The sequence below is a fragment of the Zalophus californianus genome, chromosome 2, assembly GCF_009762305.2.
Source record: "Zalophus californianus isolate mZalCal1 chromosome 2, mZalCal1.pri.v2, whole genome shotgun sequence".
Classification (NCBI taxonomy): Eukaryota; Metazoa; Chordata; class Mammalia; order Carnivora; family Otariidae; genus Zalophus; species Zalophus californianus.
In genome coordinates this window covers 68242173-68263030 of record NC_045596.1, presented here as the reverse complement: position 1 = coordinate 68263030, position 20858 = coordinate 68242173, and positions in this window count along the sequence as shown.

Genomic DNA, 20858 nt, shown 5'->3' with positions numbered 1-20858 from the left:
ACTCCAGTTAGGAACAGCTATAAGGTCTCCTTGGTGCCCTGTGGATTCCTTTAGCAACAAGAAAGGCAAGTGACCATAGAAATGGGGTGCTTTACAAATCAATGCATTCCCACCAACAGTGTAAGAGGGTTCCCCTTTCTCCACATCCTCACCAACATCTGTTGTTTCCTGACTTGTTAATTTTAGCTCTTCTGACCAGTGTGAGGTGGTATCTCATTGTGGTTTTGATTTGTATTTCCCTGATGCCGAGTGATGTTGAACAACTTTTTGTGTGTCCGTTGGCCATTTGGATGTCTTCTTTGAGAAATGTCTGTTCATGTCTTCTGCCCATTTCTTGACTGGATTTTTTGGTTTTGGGGTATTGAGTTTGGTAAGTTCTTTATAGATTTTGGATAGTAGCCCTTTATCTGATAAGACATTTGCAAATATCTTCTCCCATTTCATAGGTTGCTTTTTAGTTTTGTCGACTGTTTCCTTTGCTATGCAAAAGCTTTTTAGCTTGCTACTGAAAGTATAGACCCTAGACCTACAGTATCAGCCTCACTGGGAGCATAAAGATTTACTGAATTATAATATTAAGCTTAACAAGATTCCCAAGTGATTCAGATGCACATTGCAGTTGGGAGAATCATTAGCCTAATGGAGAGAATATTTCATTATTTCACAGAACTGGAAGGTCGTTCCAGCTTCCCAGGCAGCATCTCCATATATTTCTTAGCTTTCCACTCATGTTCCAAAAAAGGCTGCCACAGCTCTGGACATCACTTCTTCACATAAATTTGTTCAAAGAGAGGAAGGGCGGTTTCTCTTTTGGTGTCTCTTTTTTGACAAGGAGAAAAGTCTTTCATAAAACCTCCTACCAAACTTCTTTCGGTGTTATTGGCCCCTGCCTGGTGATTCCATTAGCAGGGAGGATGAAATTCACTCTGAGGCTAGAATAGGGTCGGCTTTCCTGGGCACACAGTCACACAGAGGCTCTGCTACTGAGAAAGGGGCGGGAAGAGCAAGGTACCAGATGGGCATCAACAGTGACTGCCAAAAGTATAGCTGCTTTCCGGTTCTCTATCCAGACATGTCTTCAAAGACCTCGCATGAGACTTTCAAATGATACCATAGGAATCCATTTCTGTGATAATGGCTATAATTTGAATGTCAAATAAAAGTCTTAAGACTATATAAAAAAAAAAATCAATGCAAATTCTGGGGCCCCAATGCAGATCCATCCCATCAGGATCTCAGGAAGGGGAGCCTGGGTGGCTCAGTCGTTAAGCATCTGCCTTCGGCTCAGGTCATGATCCCAGGATCCTGGGATCGAGCCCCGCATCGGGCTCCCTGCTCCGCGGGAAGCCTGCTTCTCCCTCTCCCACTCCTCCTGCTTGTGTTCCCTCTCTCGCTGTGTCTCTCTCTGTCAAATAAATAAATAAAATCTTTAAAAAAAAAAAGAATCTCAGGTGGGAGGGCTGGCAATCTATTGTTTGAAGATTCACCAGGTTGGGTAACCACTGACTTTGAGCAGTTAATGAGTAGTCCTCTAAAATAATAACTGGAATAACAATAACAATGATATAATAATAATAACAACAACAATGTAACAATAACCAAATACCTTTCTAGTGTTTACCATGAGCCAAGTACTATTCCAAAACTTTATATATATTAACTCATTGAATCTTCCTAGCAACCCAATAAAGTAGGTAACTTTATTATTTCAGCATTTCAGATGTGTAAACCGAGGCACAAAATTATTAAGTAACTTGTCCAAGATAGACACAGTTACTAGAGAGCATTTGAACAAAGGCCATCTGGCTCTCAAGTCTGTTACTAAAATAAGGGTTCTATGATCAAATATTTTTTGGAAATTCTGCTCTTTTTTTAGATTTATAATATATTAGTGCAAAGCTTTGAGAAGTCTTTTTGTAAATAATCCTGCTCAACATAAAATTATCTAAAACAGTTCATAAATTTATCTCTGGAACCCTTTTCTGTATGCCATTTATTAACATCTTGAGGAATTTGTATTCTGAGGGAAACCATCTGGTAAACAATAATATAGACATAGGGTATCTTGATTACTCTTGATTATGTTTTCTCTCTCTCTCTCTGTCTCCCTTTTTAGATAATATGGACAACATATCATAGTCTGATGAAGACCTGAAATCCAGAGACTCAGATTACAGCTCAGGCTAACTCCCCTGCTGGTTCTATCACCCTGACTGATGATTCAATACTGTAGACCTTGGTTTCTTCATGTGGGAGATGAGAAGGCTGGACCAATTGCCAAGTCCCCTTCCAGCACACAAATGTTTGATTGTATCTGTGATTTTCGATGGGATGCTCCATGAATGATATTGAATGGATCCATTTATTTTCACTAAGAAGAATGGAGTTTAATTTTAGCAGGAAGAACTGAAGTGGGTTTTAAGAAAAACATTCTGAACATAAGGATTATATTACTTTGAAACATTTTACCATGAAATGTTCTTATAATAATATTAATAGCAACAATGGCAACAATAACCGAATAAAGTAGTCAGGCTGCCAGGTACAAAGTCCTTTTACCTCTCTCTACCTCTCTCTACCTGCTGTCTTTGGCATCCCCCCAGGTGGAGATTAATGTTATTTCCATTTTAAAGATGAATAACTAAAATTCAGTGAGATTAAATGATTTGCTCAGGAACAAGAGCCAGTAGACAGTTGAGCTATTTCAATCCATTGCTTTTAACTCCAAGTCCCAGATTCTTTCAAGGTTGTCGCATGAGCTTTGGTTTACATGGTGACCGATACCCTACTGATCAGGCTAGAGGCCACCCATTTGGAAGAGTTTAAATGTAGACCTTTTGGAATGCAGGGCATTCCATTTTGGTTTCAAGCAAGTCCTGATATTCTTCAAGAATGTTATTTTGCTTTTTTTTTCTTTTATATTTTCCATGGATTTATTTTCTTTTCCAATAAAGACACAAGTACAGTTAAACACTATATAGAGCACAAAACAATTCAAAGAGCAGTGTCTATTAAGGTGTTAGGATTCTAGTAGTAGCTATAATGGCAATGATGTTGTTTATATTTGTGAAAAATTCTTATCATTATCACCATCATTGTCAAGCCCTGCTTTTCTCTTTGTTAGCTCTACCTAGGGTATGCCATTTTTTTGGATTATCTATCACCACTATATCTCTGCAAGTTGAGTGATACGATTTAATCTATAAAGCTAGCACCTGGTTAGCTCAGTCGTTAAGCGTCTGCTTTCGGCTCAGGTCATGATCCCAGAGTCCTGGGATGGAACCCCCCATTGGGCTCCCTGCTCAGTGGGGAGTCTGCTTCTCCCTCTCCTTCTGTCTCTCCCTCGGCTTGTGCTCTTTCTCATTCACTCTCTCTCAAATAAATAAAATCTTAAAAAACAAAACTAAGCCTGACATTTGAGTATGCATGTTAGTAAGTATACTTGGGCAGGTGTTTGCCAGCTTAGAGTTTCAGGGAATTTTTACATTTTTAAAATTTTTTAAAGATATTTATTTATTTGAGAGAGAGAGAGAGAGAGAGAGAGAGAGAGAAAGACAGCACGAGTGGGAGGGGCACAGGGAGAGGGAGAGAGAGAATCTCAAGCAAACTCCATGCTGAGTGTGGAGCCCAACACAGGGCTCAACCCCAGGACCGTGAGATCATGACCTGAGCTGAAACCAAGAGGCAGATGCTTAATCGACTGTGCCACCCAGATGCCGCAGAATTTTTACATTTTTATATGGAAATTTTCCAGCATGTACAACGGTAGAGAAAATGGTATAATGAACATGCATGTAGTTATCCAACCTTAACAATTATCAGCTCACAGTCAATTTTCTTGAATCTATATCCTAACCCACTACCTGTCGCTCCCCATCTTGCAAAACACCAGACATTGTACCATTTATATCAGGACATGTTTTGATAATAGAGCTTTCCTGTTATTTTAGTTAGAAATATCAGTGGGAAAAAAATGAGAAGGAATTGAAGACATACCTAAATTTTTAGCTAGAAAGGTAAAACAAAATGATTTTAAAGAACGGTCAGTTGACACCACTTTTCATGACAAAATACCCAGACAATATATTTTTTTTTTGGAATGAGGCAAAATAACATAATCAGACATTAATAACTTACTTTTTCAGAATGCTATATAATTCACAAAGCACTTTCAAATACACCTCACATTTGATACACAAACAGATCTGTGAAGTAAGTAGGCTCTTAACCATTTTAAAGATAATCAATACAGCTCAGAAATGACTGCTCCATTATGTCTTAGTCTGTTCGGGCTACTATAACAAAATACCATAGACTGAGCAGCTTATAAGCGACAGAAATTTGTTTCTCATGGTTCTGGAGGCTGGAAGTCTGAGATCAGGATGCCGGCAAGGTCGGGTGCAAGCCCTCTTTCTGGGTTGCAGGCTACTTGTTGTGTCCTCACATGGTTGAGGGGCAAGCATGTTCTCTGGCTTCTTATAAAGACACTAATTCCATTCACTAGGGCTCCACCCTCCTAACCTAACCATGTTCCAAAGGCCCCACTTCTTAATACCACCACTTCAGGGGTTAGGATGTCAATAAATGAATTTTGGTGGGGATAAAGACATTCAGACCACACCACAATGTCAAGCAACTGTTAAGTGTTGGGACTTGAAACTTAAACTAATTTAAATTCCGGTTTCATTCCCCCCGCCAGTACACACTGCAAATGCAATCTCAACAAAGGACCAAATTTACATGTAGCCTTTCTTATTAGCAATCTTTTGTTGTAAATGACAGAATGTCAATTCTAATAAGGTTGTGCAAAAAGGGAATTTATAGGTTTAGGAAACAGAAAGGGGCCGAGGTAGGTCATGCTCAGATACTGCACAGTCCAACTGCTCAGACAGAAGTCTGTCTCTTGCTGTGCCTTGGTTCTGCTCTCCTTTGCTCTGATCCCATTCTCCAACAGGTTCTTTCCTTTGGTGGCAAAGATGGCCACCACTAATTCCAGGCTTACATTCTACCACTTACCAACCCTAGCAGAAAGAGATTTACATTTATTGGCCCCAACTGGGTCAAACGCCCACCTTTGGAATGGGTATGGGGTCAGCCCTATCTGTACTGTGCTCATTGCTAATGAGGAGGAGGTGCATCTAGAAAGGGACATTTAGTGCTGGTACTAGTAAAAAGGAGGGAAAATGAGCTGGGTAGATTAAAGACTTGGCACAAGGAGCAGAAAGTTCAGAAAAGCGTGGTGGCAAGGGGCTGGTGCTCCCAATTCTCTCAGTCAGTCAGTCTGCTCACTCCCAAATCTTACTGGGTAGGTGATAATGCTGTGACATAAAGCTCCATAACTGGAGTGTTTTCATTGATCACCCACTAGATGGTTTTAAATTAAAAGGCCTTTTCATGTTTCCAAAGCACTTTCATGTACATTATTTTGTAACCTTCACAACACCGTGAACAAATACCATCTGCCCCAAGACCTGGAAATGAGACTAACCTATGGGAATGTAAGGATGGGCTCCACTTGGACCTATCTCTTCCTCTTTCCTAACGATAGGGACATTTCAAGCCCATTAGAAGGATAGAGAACTGTAGGGTTCACAGGGTGTTTGGCCACTCCAAGAAAGGACTGGGCACTGAAGGGAGTTCCATTTGAGCAAAGCAAGTCACTAAGCACAAAAAGGGTATGACATTTTATTTGTATCTACTTATAGGAGTGAGCAGGGACCCTGAGCCAATATATCCACCCCAAAGGGCTAGTTAGATAGGAGCCTAAAATCTGCTAAAAATCTAGCTAGTTCAACAGAAGGCAAATTTGAGAGATTCTCCAAAACTCAGACAAAAATGACAATATGATGAAAATTATGAAAGTTTTAAGGTGGACAGGTGGAAGAAATCTAATGTCTTAGTATGAGGAATTTCAGAAAGGGTGACATAGTCACCACAGAAGCAGTAATAAAAGAAGATAAATTTCGTGATCCAAAGAAAGACCGCAATTTGAAAATTAAGAGCAAGTACCATGTCCCCGGCAAATTATTTGCAAAAAGCAACATGCCTGAATGTATTCTGACAGAATTGAAAACTTCTTTTTTAAGATTTTATTTATTTATCTGTCAGAGAGAAAGAGAGAGAGCACAAGCGGGGGTGGGGGGGCGGCAGGCAGAGGGAGAAGTAGGCTCCCCGCTGAGCAAGGAGCCCAATGTGGGACTTGGACCTGGGACCTTGACCTGAGCCAAAGGCAGATGCTTAACCAACTGAGCCACACAGGTGTCCCGATAGAATTGAAAATTTTAACGATAAAGAAGAAATCCTACAAGAATCCAGGAAAGTTGTTACCCACAAAGAAGTGGCAACGTCAGGGAGGTCTCAGTCTTCTTCTCTGTCACATCTAGTATTGGAAGGAATCCCAGCCTGGTTCCTCCCAGAGAGCAGAGCCTGAGACAAGAGCTTGAGTGCAGGCAGTTGAGGTGGGGCCTGGGTAGAGCTACACTGAGTGATTTACTTGACATTCATTTTCTTTTCTTCTAGTAACATGGGTTTGATTTAGGCGGGCACGTGACCCAGGTTGGTTCTGTTGATTCGGTCCCCCTGCAGTCTGAGGTCTGATGGGTTGACACAAAAGCGGGAGAACTGACCCACATCCATCCCAGAGGTGGTGCTCTACAGAGCATCCTGTTTCCTGCTGCCCAGAGCCTGGAGCTGTGAGGGGTTTGGACTGGCCCTCTGGTTGTTCAGCTTTTCCTTTGACTCTGGGAGCTACCACAGGTCTGTTCCAATTCCTTCTTTGTCCAAGTTAGGCAGAAATCAGTCTACTGGTTGTAAGAATGCTGAGTACTGCTGTACAGTGGCCAGCTCTACTCCATCAACTCTAACTGTCCTGCAATTACAACCAAAACTCCATTTGGAGATAAAAAATAGGCCCAGTGACAGAATCTACAACATAAAAGGACTTGGCATTGATGAAGGGCATATCATGAATAAATAGGAAAAATAATAGGCTATATTAGGAAAATTGGTAATTTGGAAGAAAAAGAAACCCTTTTTGGTTTCCATGCCTAATACCATGCACTAAAATAAATAAATAAAAATAAAATTCAAGTGGATTAAAAGTTTAAAGTTTGTGAAGAGGAAAAATACAGGGAAATTATATGAAAGCTGAAAATCTTGAGTGGCTACCTCACTGAGCTCTGCATGAAAGATATTATAAGTAATATAATATCTTTATTATAGAAATATAAAGAAAATATTCTTTATTAGAAGTAAAGGAATGCAATAGAAATAGATTTAGCATAAATATTAAAGCGTTACATTGACCTAAAAAAATAGGTGCAACGTACCTAAACATGGAACTATTTAATTCTATATCTTCCCTTGCTTTGCTAATAATCAGGGATTTACCTGTAAGGGCAAAGGAAAGAAAGGCAATCTTCCAGGGATGGTGGCAGACAAACTGAAATAATTAAAATCGTGAGCTTCCTTTAAAGTTTTGTGGTTTATCTTAAAAACTCCATATGGATTTGATAATCTATTACGTATGTTTGTTTGAATACGAAAATGTATTAAAACGATCACAGAATGAACTTTTCCCTCTGCTTAAGAGTCTCTTTTGGTTTGTCTCCCTCTCTGATTTTGTCTTGTTTTATTTTTTCCTCTCTTCCCCTATGATCCTCTGTTTTGTTTCTTAAATTCCACATACCAGTGAGATCATATGATAACAGTCTTTCTCTGATTGACTTATTTCACTTAGCATAATACCCTCTAGTTCCATCCATGTCGTTGCAAATGGCAAGATTTCATTTTTTTGTGTGATGGCTGCATAATATTCCATTGTATATATATATATACCACATCTTCTTTATCCATTCATCTGTCGATGGACATCTAGGCTCTTTCCATAGTTTGGCTATTGTGGACATTGTTGCTATATACATTGGGGTACAGGTGCCCCTTTGGATCACTACATTTGTATCTTTGAAGTAAATACCCAGTAGTGCAATTGCTGGGTCGTATGGTAGCTCTATTTTCAACTTCTTGAGGAACCTCCATACTGTTTTCCGGAGTGGCTGCACCAGGTTGCATTCCCACCAACAGTGTAGGAGGGTTCCCCTTTCTCCGCATCCCCGCCAACATCTGTCATTTCCTGACTTGTTAATTTTAGCCATTCTGACTGGTGTGAGGTGGTATCTCATGAGGTCTTGATTCGTATTTCCCTGATGCCGAATGATGTTGAGCAATTTTTCATGTGTCTGTTGGCCATTTGGATGTCTTTTTTGCAGAAATATCTGTTCATGTCTTCTGCCCATTTCTTGATTGGATTACTTGTTCTTTGGGTGTTGAGTTTGATAAGTTCTCTATAGATTTTTGGATACTAGCTTTTTATCTGATATGTCATTTGCAAATATCTTCTCCCATTCTGTCTGTTGTCTTTTGGTCTCGTTGACTGTTTCCTTTGCTGTGCAGAAGTTTTTATCTTGATGAAGTCCCAATAGTTCAGTTTTGCCTTTGTTTCCCTTGCCTTTGGCAATGTGTCTAGGAAGAAGTTGCCGCAGATGAGGTCACAGAGATTGCTGCCTGTGTCCTCCTCTGGGATTTTTGATGGATTCCTGTCTCACAGTTAGGTCTTTCATCCATTTTGAGTCTATTTTTGTGTATGATGTAAGAAAATGGTCCAGTTTAATTCTTCTGCATGTGGCTACACTTTAGTTTTCACTTGTGTTTTAGAAAGATGATTCTTGTGAATTATTGTTTCTCAGTAATGACAGATGAAGATAGTATATTGTAATAAAATCATAGAAACAGTACTATGACATATTATTATTATTGTAATGAAAATAATAGAAAGAGCAATATGACATTTCCTAGAGTGTTTTGATCTCAGATATTTTCTTGTTTATTTATTTAATTGAAGTTTTGATCTTGAAAAATCTTTCGGACTCCAGAAAAATTATAAGAATATTACAAAGAACTCCTAGATGTTGCCATATTTGCTACACCTCTATTTGTAATAAATATGGTTATAATATACTAACTCACACAATGTTTTTTATTCTTTTAATTATTTTTTTCTGAACAAATTAGAGGTAGGTTAGAGATTACGACCCTTTATCCTTAAGCACTTCAGTATTATCTCCTGGGAACAAGGGCATTGCCTTATATAACCATGGTGTTATTATCAAATTCTGAAAATTTAATAGGAAACAATACTATACACAGTCCAAATTGAAATTTTGGCAATTGTCCCAGTAATGTATTTTATAAAAGCAACTCCCCCCCGCCCCAGTTCAAGATCCAATCAAGAACCACATATTCAATTTAGTCATGGTGCTTTTTTAGTTTTCTTTATTCTAGAAGGCAATTTCTCTTTCTTTGCCTTTTATGACAGTGACATTTTTGAACCCTACAGACCTGTTTTGTAGGGAAAAAAATCTAACACGTTTTGAAATTTGGGGAAGAGCAGCAACACAGGACCAGAAATCTGGGATTCTAATTGATGATCCACCAGAAATGAGTTGTGGGTTGTTTGCATTCTCAGAACCAATCTACCTGTCTTTAAAATGGGGATGATGTTGGGGCACCTGGGTGGCTCAGTCCATTAAGTGTCCCACTCTTGAATTGGCTCAGATTATGGTCTCATGGGTCATGAGATCAAACCCTGTGTTGGGCTCCACGTTCAGCAGGGAGTCTGCTTGAGATTCTCTCTCTCTGCCCCTACCCTCCCCCTCTTTCTAAAATAAATAAATAAATATTTTTTTTAAAATGGGGATAATGTTGCCTGACCTGATTGTCTCAGAGTTCTTCAGAAGATAGAAATGTGGATCTGGAACTACTTCCAAACTGCAAAGCATTTCACAAAACGAAAGGCATTTTACAGATGTCCACCAACAGATGAATGGATAAAGAAGATGTATCTGTATATCTACATCTATATCTATGATATCTCTATACATATCTATGATATATCTACATATATATCTATTATATATGTGTGTGTGTATATATATATATATATATATATATCAAATGGAATATTACTCAGCCATCAAAAAGATTGAAATCTTGCCATTTGCAACAATGTGGATGGAAGTAGAAGGTATTATGCTAAGTGAAATAAGTCAGTCAGGAAAAGACAAATATCATGATTTCATTCATATGTGGAATTTAAGAAACAAGACAGATGAACACAGGGGAAGGGAAGGAAAAACAAAATAAGATGAAAATAGAGAGGGAGGCAAACCATAAGAGACGCTGAACTCTAGGAAACCAACTGAGGGTTGCTGGATGGGAGGGAGAGGGGGCAAGGGGGTAAGTGGGTGATGGGCATTAAGGAGGGTACCTAATGTAAGGAACACTGGGTGTTATATGCAACTGATGAATCATTGAATTCTATCCCTGAAACTAATAATACACTATATGTTAGCTAAATTGAATTTAAATAAAGAATAAAAAAAAAAGAAAGGCATTTTAGTTGTGAGTTAATGCTACAGATTTTTTTTTAATTGCCCACATTTTTGGTTCTTTATTAAAAGCACTATTGTGAATTCTGCTAAAGTATTCTTTAAAGAGCATATAAAATTCAAATTACATTTTAAGGACCATACAGAAGAAACACTGTACTTCTTTCGCCACTTGCTTCCAGGTTGTATTTGTCCCAACATATTTTTTCCCCCAAAGCTACAGATGTTTAAATGTCATCATTTGTAGGTATTGTCTTCCTGATATTATCTCTCTGTCTGCAACAAACGCCCACACACATACCCTTACCTCTACCTTCTCTAGAATGGGACATAACACCAAAAGTCAAGCAGCAAGAAAAAAAAGGTAATGCCTGGAAGATTTCAAATCCTCCGTGGCTCTAACATTAGAGATCTATTGCCTACTGCTTCATCGGGGGCCAGCTCTGAAAAGTGGTGGGTGTAAATCATGAAATCATAGAAGGGACCTTTGACAAACTCCAGGTTGGCATATTCACCTGGAGTGGCGTGACTTGCTCAGGCCACACGGCTGATCCGTGGAGCCAGGATCAGCCGCGTGCTGACTCCTCCCTCCTGATCTAGGGCACTTTACCTTACACCCACTCCCTGAGCTTATCCTGGCCACAGGGAGCCAGGCAGTTCATTAAAAGAATGCAGTCGGATTGGTCACCTGGCCTCACAGCAGGGGCCTTTAAAAGAAAGGGCCGCTGCACAGGTCCAGCGCGGAGGGACTGACCAGGGCGCAGGTGGCCACTCCCAGAGGCCATCTCCTGACACTCCCGAGGTAGCTGTGACTGTCGCTGTATTGGAAAAATTTCGAACTTGCAGAAAAATTGCACGAGTAAAAGTAGTATGAAGAACACCCAAATGTTTTTTACCCAAATTCACCTATCCTTGACATTTTCCCGAATTTGCTTTATCATTTGCTTCTCTCTTTCTCTCCGTCTCTGTCTCTATGTATGCTTTTTTAAGATTTTGTTTATTTATTTGAGAGAGAGCATGAGCAAGAGAGCAGGAGAGGGGAGGAGAGGCAGAGGGAGAGGGAGAAGCAGACTCCCCACTGGGCAGGGAGCCCCATTCCCGGCTGAATCCCAGGACCCCCAGATCATGACCTGAGCTGAAGGCAGACACTTAACCAACTGAGCCACCCAGGCAGCCCTTCTTAACCGTTTTTAAGGCTACTGTTCAGTGGCATTAAGTACATTCACACTGCTGTGCAACCATACCCTCATCTGACCGGGGAACTTTTCCTCTTGCAACCCTAAAATTCTGTAGTCACACATGTGTACCCACACCTCTTTTTCTGAACCATTAGAGGGTAAATTATGTACGTCATCACCCTTTCCCTCTATTTCCCTGTATATTTACCCCTATACGCTTCCATGTGTGTTTCTTAGCAATAGAGATATTATTTTACATAAGCACAGTGTAGTGCTCAAGTTCAGTGAGTTCATTCACACAGACGCAATACTTTCATCTAATCCACCATTTTATCCAATCTACCTATTCATTTGTTAGTTGACCCTGTAAATGCCCTTTAGAGCATTTCCTCCTCCCAATCAAGTCCAGCAACAGGCATTGCATTTAGTCATCACATCTCCTTAGCCCCTTAACCTGGATTTTTTCCTCAGCCTTTCTTTGTCTTTTGTGATTTTGTTTTAAAGAATATACTCCCTCCTCCCCTGTTTTTAAAAGAGCAGCACAGCACCATTTTTTCCCCCTGATGTTTCCTCGTGGTTGCAGTCGGGTTATGCATCCTCGACAAGAATACTACATACGTGATAGGATTTTCTGAGGCGGTCCCATCTGGAGGCACATGATGTCCAGTTGTGCTTCTGTAGTTGTGTTATGTTTGATCACCAGCTCAAGGTGTTGTCTTGTTTCTCCAGTTTAATTCTCTGTCATTTTTCTCCCTTGCAACTAACACATAGTAGGCGAAAAGATATTTCACCATGCAAATATCCTACTCATCAAAATTTCTCTGTTAGAATTGGAATCTACTGATGTTTCTTGTCTGACTCAATCCCACTACGATGGTTGCAGAATAATCATTTTTTAACTCTTGCACTCCCTCCACGTTTACTAGCCTGCCCTCAACATTCTCCTGTCAGCAAGAGCCCTCCCTTTTTCTTAATCTGTTTGCTTGCCTATCTAGCATTAATTTGAACTCGTGAATTCTTCATGTTTCAATGTTTACATGGCATCATTTTTGTGCTCAAATTTTCCCAGGTTTGGCCAGAAGTGTCTTCAAGCCGGCACCTAACTTCTTATTCCTTATTCATTTTCTAAAAGAATTTTCTTACCTTTTCACACAACAAGCTGCTTGAGGCTCATCATGTATTTATCCTGCTTGGCCCTGGAATTAGTTACTACTGCTTCTTAACTAGGTGGCAGCTGTAGACTCAGGTGGGTGGGCAGAAAGGGGGGAAATTACACCCCTGAGACAGGAGGACTTCCAGTCTTTCTGTGACATAAGCTGAGTGGAGAGGATAAGTAATGCAATAATCTGGCAAACAGATTTGCTATTATAAGAGAAACCAGGTTTGAGATGTAACTTATTTTGTAGCTGTGTCAACAGAATAGACTAATGGCCCGGAGCATAGACTCTGGAATCAGACCACCTGGATCCAAATTTCAGCTGTCACATGCTAGCTATACATCCTAGGTCAAAGACTTAGTTTCCGCATCTGTAAAATGAGATTAGTAACCGTATTAACAACATAAAGTGATACAAGGATTAAATTAAAAACCCATGTAAGTACTGAGCAGAATCTATAGCACAGAGTGAATCCTCAAGAAATCACAGTTAATATATTTTTTAAAGATTTTATTTATTTATTTGACAGAGAGAGACACAGCAAGAGAGGGAACACAAGCAGGGGGAGTGGGAGAGGGAGAAGCAGGCTTCCCGCGGAGCAGGGAGCCCGACGCGGGGCTCGATCCTAGGACCCTGGGATCCTGACCTGAGCCGAAGGCAGACGCCCAATGACTGAGCCACCCAGGTGCCCCAAATCACAGTTAATATTGTCAATCATGTCTGCTGACTTCTTTGTTCTTTTCCATTTTTTTCTGTTTCAAGTTGAATGAAAAAGATTGTACTATTCTTTTCTAGTTGAAAATCACTCTGCTGATCGGGTTAATTCTTGTGAGTATATGTAAGGCTGAAAAGGCCATTTGGTAACATAACTTTTGTTTAATGTGTGACAGAAAATTTCTAAGAAGGAGGGCATGTGATGTAATGAGCGCTGGGTGTTATATAAGACTGATGAGTCACCGAACTCTACCTCTGAAACCAATAATACACTATATCTTAATTAATGGAATTTAAATTTAAAAAAATAAAAGCTTAAGAAAAAGAAAATTTCTAAGGAACAGTAGCAAGTATTGAAATTAATAGCCCTAAACAGCGTTCAGAAAACAGTAGTGGGAATGTTCGCTAGGGGGAGCTATTATAACAAATTCTGTGGTATTCTTTTTAAAAATATTTTTCATAGTTTATTGACAATGTATCTTTGCTGTGAAGTGAAAATTGATAAGTACTATGCTGTACTTTTGGGCAGACTACAAATATGATAGCTAACTGCTTTAAAATACAAACATTAATTTAATATGGAGAGAATAAGTATTTAGTAAATAAGTATTTACTAAACTTTGAAAAATGGCACTAGGATCTCATTCCATCTTGGCCAAAAGGATTTCACAGAAATTGTAAGAGGTAAATAATCAGTAGGGCTTTCTAGTTAAATAGGGTCACATTAAATAGTGAAATTAAAACAAACCATTTAAAATCATTAACAGCATTCTCTGAAATGACTGTAGAAAGCAAGATAAAGACAAATGACAATTTAAAAGTGGCTCTCCCAAGTCTTGCTCCCCCACGAGGAGGGGAGACTTTTAACAGAAACAGAGTGGCTTTGACTCAGAAATAATCTGGCAATTAGGGACTCAGTACAACAGAGCAGCCCAAGAAAGGACCGGTCTAGTTCTCAGGTGACCTGGGCTTGGGGGTCAGCTTTTCTGCTGTTTCATTCTGCCCCCGTTGCCTTCCTCCTAAGAGGAGAAGGGCTGGAGCTCCAAGGGTCCTTCTGGTTCTGACACTAGGATAGTGACAGTAAAAAGCGGTAAATTATGTGTAATTATGTTTAAGGTAAGTATTTGCTTAACTCTTAATACCTTAAGTGTTATAGTCATATGGTCCTTGATTTGCTCTAGACAAACCTCCCCTAACACCAGAATCAGAGTCATAATTTACTCACACAGATATTTCCAACATGTGATTAGTATGACTTGCTTTGTTTTGGTTCTTTTTGGAGGATAAAAGAATGGTTTCTTAGGATTGGACCGAGCTGAAGAATGTTAAAGCTGGCTACAGTTAACACAGCTCGAAGAATGGCTGGGGCGCGGCTTAGAGCCCAAAGCCAAGACAGCTATGTAAGAAATACATATTTTTAAAAAATAAGATTTAAGTTTTCAACCGGAAACTTTCATGTCCATCATGAATATATTTGTAATTGGCAGTCCCAGATCATATCTCCATTTTTTATTTTGTGTGAGAAAATTCTTTTCCAATTTGGAAGATTCATTATACCCTACTGACTTATATTTAGAAATACACTGTTCCCATTTCAATCAAAATGACTTTTATACTATCTACCTTAACACTAAAGAGCTGGTAATTTGCAGAACCATCTTAAAAATGTCCATTTGTCTCTTTCAAAAATGATAAGTCCATTTGTAGACCTTGTTAGGATTCTGATACAAACAAACTACATGTAAAAAGACATTTACGGGACATGTGAGAAAGTGTGAACACTGAAGAATTTTTGCATGGAATTAAGGAGTCTATCTAGTTAATGATAGTAATGTAGTGGGCTTTTTAAAAAGAGTCCTTCTCTTTTAGACATACACACTGAAATAATTCCAGATGCAATGATATGTTGTCTGGGATTTGTCTCACGACAGTGCAGTGCTTGGGGGGAGAGAAGTGGGAGATGACTTAGAGGAAATAAACCTAGCCATAAGTTGGTAATCGTTGAAGCAGGGTCCTCAATATCTAGAAGAGGGTCATTATCTATTCTCTCTACTTTTGCATATTATGAAATTTTTCATAGTAAAAAGTTTAAAAACAAATTACATGCCAGAAAAACTCCAAAACCCAATGGTCATTATTTAATAACTTTGAACTTAGTATGTACCGATGAAGACATCTTTTACAAGAGAAATTTGCAGTTCCAAGTCTTTTTCTTGATGATTGGGTCTGAATGTGTTAATCAATGCTGCCCTGTCATAGCCCCTGACATAAGGAAAATGCTGAAATGTGATTTTTAAATCATAAAAATGTGCCCATAGTAATAGCTCCAACTTTTGCATAATATTTAAATCAATTCATTGATTTCCAGTTGCCTGATACTCTTATTACAGTAACAAAATAAACGATACATAGTTCAGTAAAGTTGAATCCATTTGAGTTCATTTGTGCTCAAAGTCTGAGGCCAATTAAGATCTGCCTCTTAGCTGCGTGTCGGGGGATGGGGCATTGGTCGCTTTTCAGCCTTGGTTTTTTCTCTCTTTATTGTACAGTTGCTAACCGTGTTTATGAAAAGAGAAATCAGGAGTAAAACCCATCTATGTCTGACCTTGGCTCTTTATATCCTTGCGTAAAAGGAATCACGAATAAAGTGTCTATGAACGTCTTATAAACATCTCCGTAAAAAATATCTCAGAAGACAAAACCTCTCAACCCTATATTCTCCTTCTCCCTATTTTTCTGTTTCTTTTTATAGCAGAACTCCTCAAAAGAGTCATCTGTATTTGCTGTCTCTAGTTCCTTTCCTTGTGTCCTCTCTTGAATTTACTTCGTCAGGGCTCTGCCATGACCGTCCTGCTCTTGTCAAGGTCAGGGATGACTTTCCCTTTGCTAAATCTGAGTGTCAGTTCTTAGTCCCCATCTGACTTGACCTCTGGGCAGCATTTGATGTGGTTGACCACTCAGTCCGAGCTCCCTGATAGGCTTGTTTACTTTCAGGTCACAGTAATCTGCAGGTTTTCCTCAGACTTCACTGGTCACTCCTTGGTCTTTCTTGCTGGTTCTTCCTCAGATTCTTGATTTGAAAGGCTCCGGTCTCTGTCCTTGAAATTCTTCTCTTCTCTATCCGTACTCATGATCTCGATATCGTTTAGTCTCAGTAGCTCTAAATGTCATATAAATGCGGATGCTCCCAAATTTATATCCAACCCAGACCTTTCCCCACGAATTCCAGTCCCATATGAGCCCACCTCCTGACACCTTGGAGGTAAAGAGGCATCTCCTCGTCGACGTGCAGAACAACTGCTAGTTTTCCCGCCCCTCCAGACCTGGTCCACCTTCGGTCCACCTCATCTCAGTGAAAGGCTACTCCGTTATTCCAGTTGTTCAGGCGACATCCTCAGTCGTCCTCTCTCCCTCTTACGACCCACAGCCTGTCCTGCAAATTCTTTTGTTTCTACCGTCAAAACATGTCCGGACTGTCTCCGTGCCACCATCTCTGTGGTTACCGTGTTGCTCTCTTTCCTGTATCCTTTCCAAAGCCTCCTCACCAGTCTTTCTTTGGCTCCGCCGCTCAACGGTCTCTTCTCCACACAGTAGCCAAAGTAGTTCTTTCAGCCTGAGTCTGGTCATGCAGGCCTCTGCTCAGAGCTCTTCCGTGGTGACGTGCGAAGCCCTTGGATCTTGTCTTTTTCCTCCACACCACTCTCTCTCTTACTCATTTTCTCCTACTCTCACCCTATTTTGCTCTCCACAGGTATCCTGCTTCCTTGTTGTACACTCGCTGTACACCAGGCCTCAGGACCTCTGTGCCTGCTGTCTTCCTTGCCTTGGACCATCTTCTCTACGGTAACTGCATCGTATATTGGCTTCAATAACGTCGTAGTCGGGAAGCCTTGCCCTGGTTATATAATGTATCACGCCCTCCTCTCCGTCGCCAACGCCCTGCACTCTCTATCCCCTTCCCTTCTTTTTCACTACAGCTCACGTCACCCTTTGACAGCGTTGGTTTTCACCTGTTTATCATCTCACCCCCAACCCCCCTTAGAATATATACTCTCTGTAGGCAGGGATTTTTGTATGTTTTATTCCTGCTATATCTCCACTGCCTTGTTCGGAGCCTGACACTTTGTAAATACTTAAACATTTATTGAATGAATGGTTGATTGCACAAGTCAGTCACTGAGCATTTCAAAGTCTTGTGTAAACACTATGTTGCCAAATATTAATAAGTAAAACAGAGAAAGGTATAGAACTGAACAGAAGAATAAATAGAACGAAGAATGGTAGAGGATGTCTGTGTAGAAAAGTATTGGGAGTAACAGTTTGGTTGGAAGAAGAGTAAGGTTAAATTTGTGGGTTTTTTTTAAAGATTTTATTTATTTATCTGAGCAAGAGAGTGAGAGAGAGCACAAGGGTGGGGAGGGGCAGAGGGAGAAACAGACTCCCCGCTGAGCAGGGAGCCTGAGGCAGGGCTCCATCCCAGGACCCCAGGATTATGACCTGAGCCGAAGGCAGATACTTAACTGACTGAGCCACTCAGGAGCCCCATAAGTTTACATTTTTATAGAAAAATTATGATTTTACTTTGGTTGCATTTGGGCTGAATTGAGAGTGGGGACGATGAAGATGGGAAGGAGAAATAAAGTTACCCCACCAAGTTCCTCCTTAGCACTGGCATTTGTAGAAGACAATTTATAGTTTATGAAAAGCCCTACCATATACATCATTTTTGCTTTTGAGCCTCACAACAACCTTCATGGATAGGCAGTCCTAGGTAACAGATGAGGAATCTGGGGCCATGAGAAGACAAGGAAACGTCCAAAGGCAGAGCACAATTTAAAGATCACATATTCTTTTGTCTCACTAGAAAAATTATAACTCTAGTGCAGCAGTTCTCAAACATTTTGGTCTCAGGACTCCACTATATCCTTAAAAATTATTGAGGGCTTCAGAAAGCTTTGGCGTATGTGAGTCATACCTATCAATATACATTGTTTTAGACATGAAAACTGAGAACTTAAAAAATGTGAATTTAATTAATCCATTATTAATCCATTTAGAAGTAACAATAGTAAACATATTACAAGTTAAGATGGAATGGATGACATCTTACCCATCTTAGAGATGAGAGAGAGAGAGAGAGAGAGAGAGAGTGTGCGCCAGCAGGGGGAAGGGCAGAAGAGTGAGAGACGCAGATGCCCTGCTGAGCAGCCCCACGTGGGGCTGACCCCAGGATCCTGAGATCACAACCTGAGCCCAAGGCAGATGCTTAACCGACTGAGACACCCAGGTGCCCTTGGATAACATATTTTTATGAAAATAATCATGTTTTCAAAAAAATTAGTGACAAGAGGGGCATTGTTCTACATTTTTGTAACCCTCTTTAAAGTCTGGCTTTAGAGAGGATAGTTCGTTTCTCTTATCTCCTTTTGTGTTCAGTCTGTTGCGATATACTGTTTTGGTTGATTTATATGAAGAAAACTGGGAAAAGAGGAGTATCTTAGTAGCATTTTCAGGTAGTTGTGTCTATTCTTTGATATTACATCAAAACTCAGCAAGCATTAGTTTTTTTTTAAAGATTGATTGATTGATTGATTTATCAGAGACATAGAGAGAGAGAGAGCACAAACAGGAGGGAGCAGCAGACAGAGAGAGAGAAGCAGGTTCCCCACTGAGCAAAGAGCCTGATGCAGAACTCGATCCCAGGACCCTGGGATCATGACCTGAGCCGAAGGCAGATGTTTAACTGACTGAGTCAGCCAACTAGGCGTCCCAACAAGTACTAGTTTCTAAAAGATGAGTGAATTTGGACTCTGAAACCATGTCAATAACATTTTTGTACTGTATAACCTGAAATCCATGTGCCTTGCAGTTTGAATGGATCTTTTACCCATGCACGATTTTGAACATCAAACATTGGTCATTTCAAAAATGTTGATTCACTAAATTATGCAGATCTTTCAAATGTTGATACGTATCATTTTAAAATGTTAAAAAATTACATTTGAAATAATACTATCTGTTGTAGGCAGAATAGTGGCCCCCAAAGATGTCCACACCCCAATCCCTAGAGTGTGTGAATAGGTTAGTTTACATGGCAAAAGGGAATTAAGGTTGCATATAAAATGAAGTTTGCTTATCAGCTGAGCTTAAAATCAGGAGATCAACCTCAATAATCCAGGTGGATGCAATGTAATCACAAGGGTCTTTAAAAGTGGGAGAAAGAGCTTCTGCGAAGCTCCAGAAAGACCTACTGACACCTTGATTTTAGTCCAGCGAGACCTGTGTTAGACTTCTAGACGATAGTACTATAAAATAAAAAAAATTGTGATGGTGTAAGCCATTAAGTTTATGGTAATTTGTGTCAGCAAGGTATCATTTTTCCAACCACCAAGGTCATCAAAAGGATTTAAACATTAGAAAGTGGTCATACTCATGGTGGCAAATACAAATATTCAGAAGTTTTGCTTGAAACCTTACATTTTATCATTGAAAAAATACTGTCCTTTGTTTTCCTTAAAGTGAGGGGCTTACCATGTTTATGTTTGAGAAAATGTCTGCCAAATACCCAGGTCTGTTTGTCTATCAGTTGTTCTTTCAAGTAAAAATGGTATTTTGGGGGGGAAAGTGTCTAGTTCAACTTATAAGTTAACCACAAATGATGTCAGGGCAACCCTCACATCTTGGCATGCATCAGAAGTGCTTTGTGTATACTTCCAAATTCATGACACAGACTCTTCAAAAGATACGTACTTAAAGGTCAACATTAATAAGATTGATAATTTTTACAGCTTCATCAGGGACATTATTAAGTAAAACTGTCATTATTTAGTTTTTCTTTTCCTGCAAGTGCATGTTGGTGCATCAACCTAATGACTATTAGTATAGTTTGGTGCCGTGACCAAAATTCATTGTAAGTTAATGGTAGTCTAACCTCCATTGCCTCTATACTGTAAGTGTATATGTCAGCACAATGAAAAAGGCAAAAATGTCCTGGTATTGTTATAAAAATAGTTTGACCTGGTGGACCCCCTGAAAGGACTCTTAGGTTTCCATGGACCCCTCTTTGGGAACCACTGTCCCACTATGATTTGGAGCAAAAACTTTTGTTAAGTAAAATATTATTTGCTTAAAAACTTGATACCCTCAAATAGCTTAGAGAATATTAAAATACTGCTTATTCTTTAGCTTTCTCACTTTCTATTTTTAGGTGGTTTTCAGTTTTTTCAAGTCATATTCCAAAAATATCTGGGAGGGATTCCCTGGTCTCCAGAAAGGAAACTTTGTCCAGTATTAAAAATATTTGGAGTAAATTTTAAAAATAAGCCTGTGGTTGAAGAATGAAATCATAAGTTTTGAGTCGAACT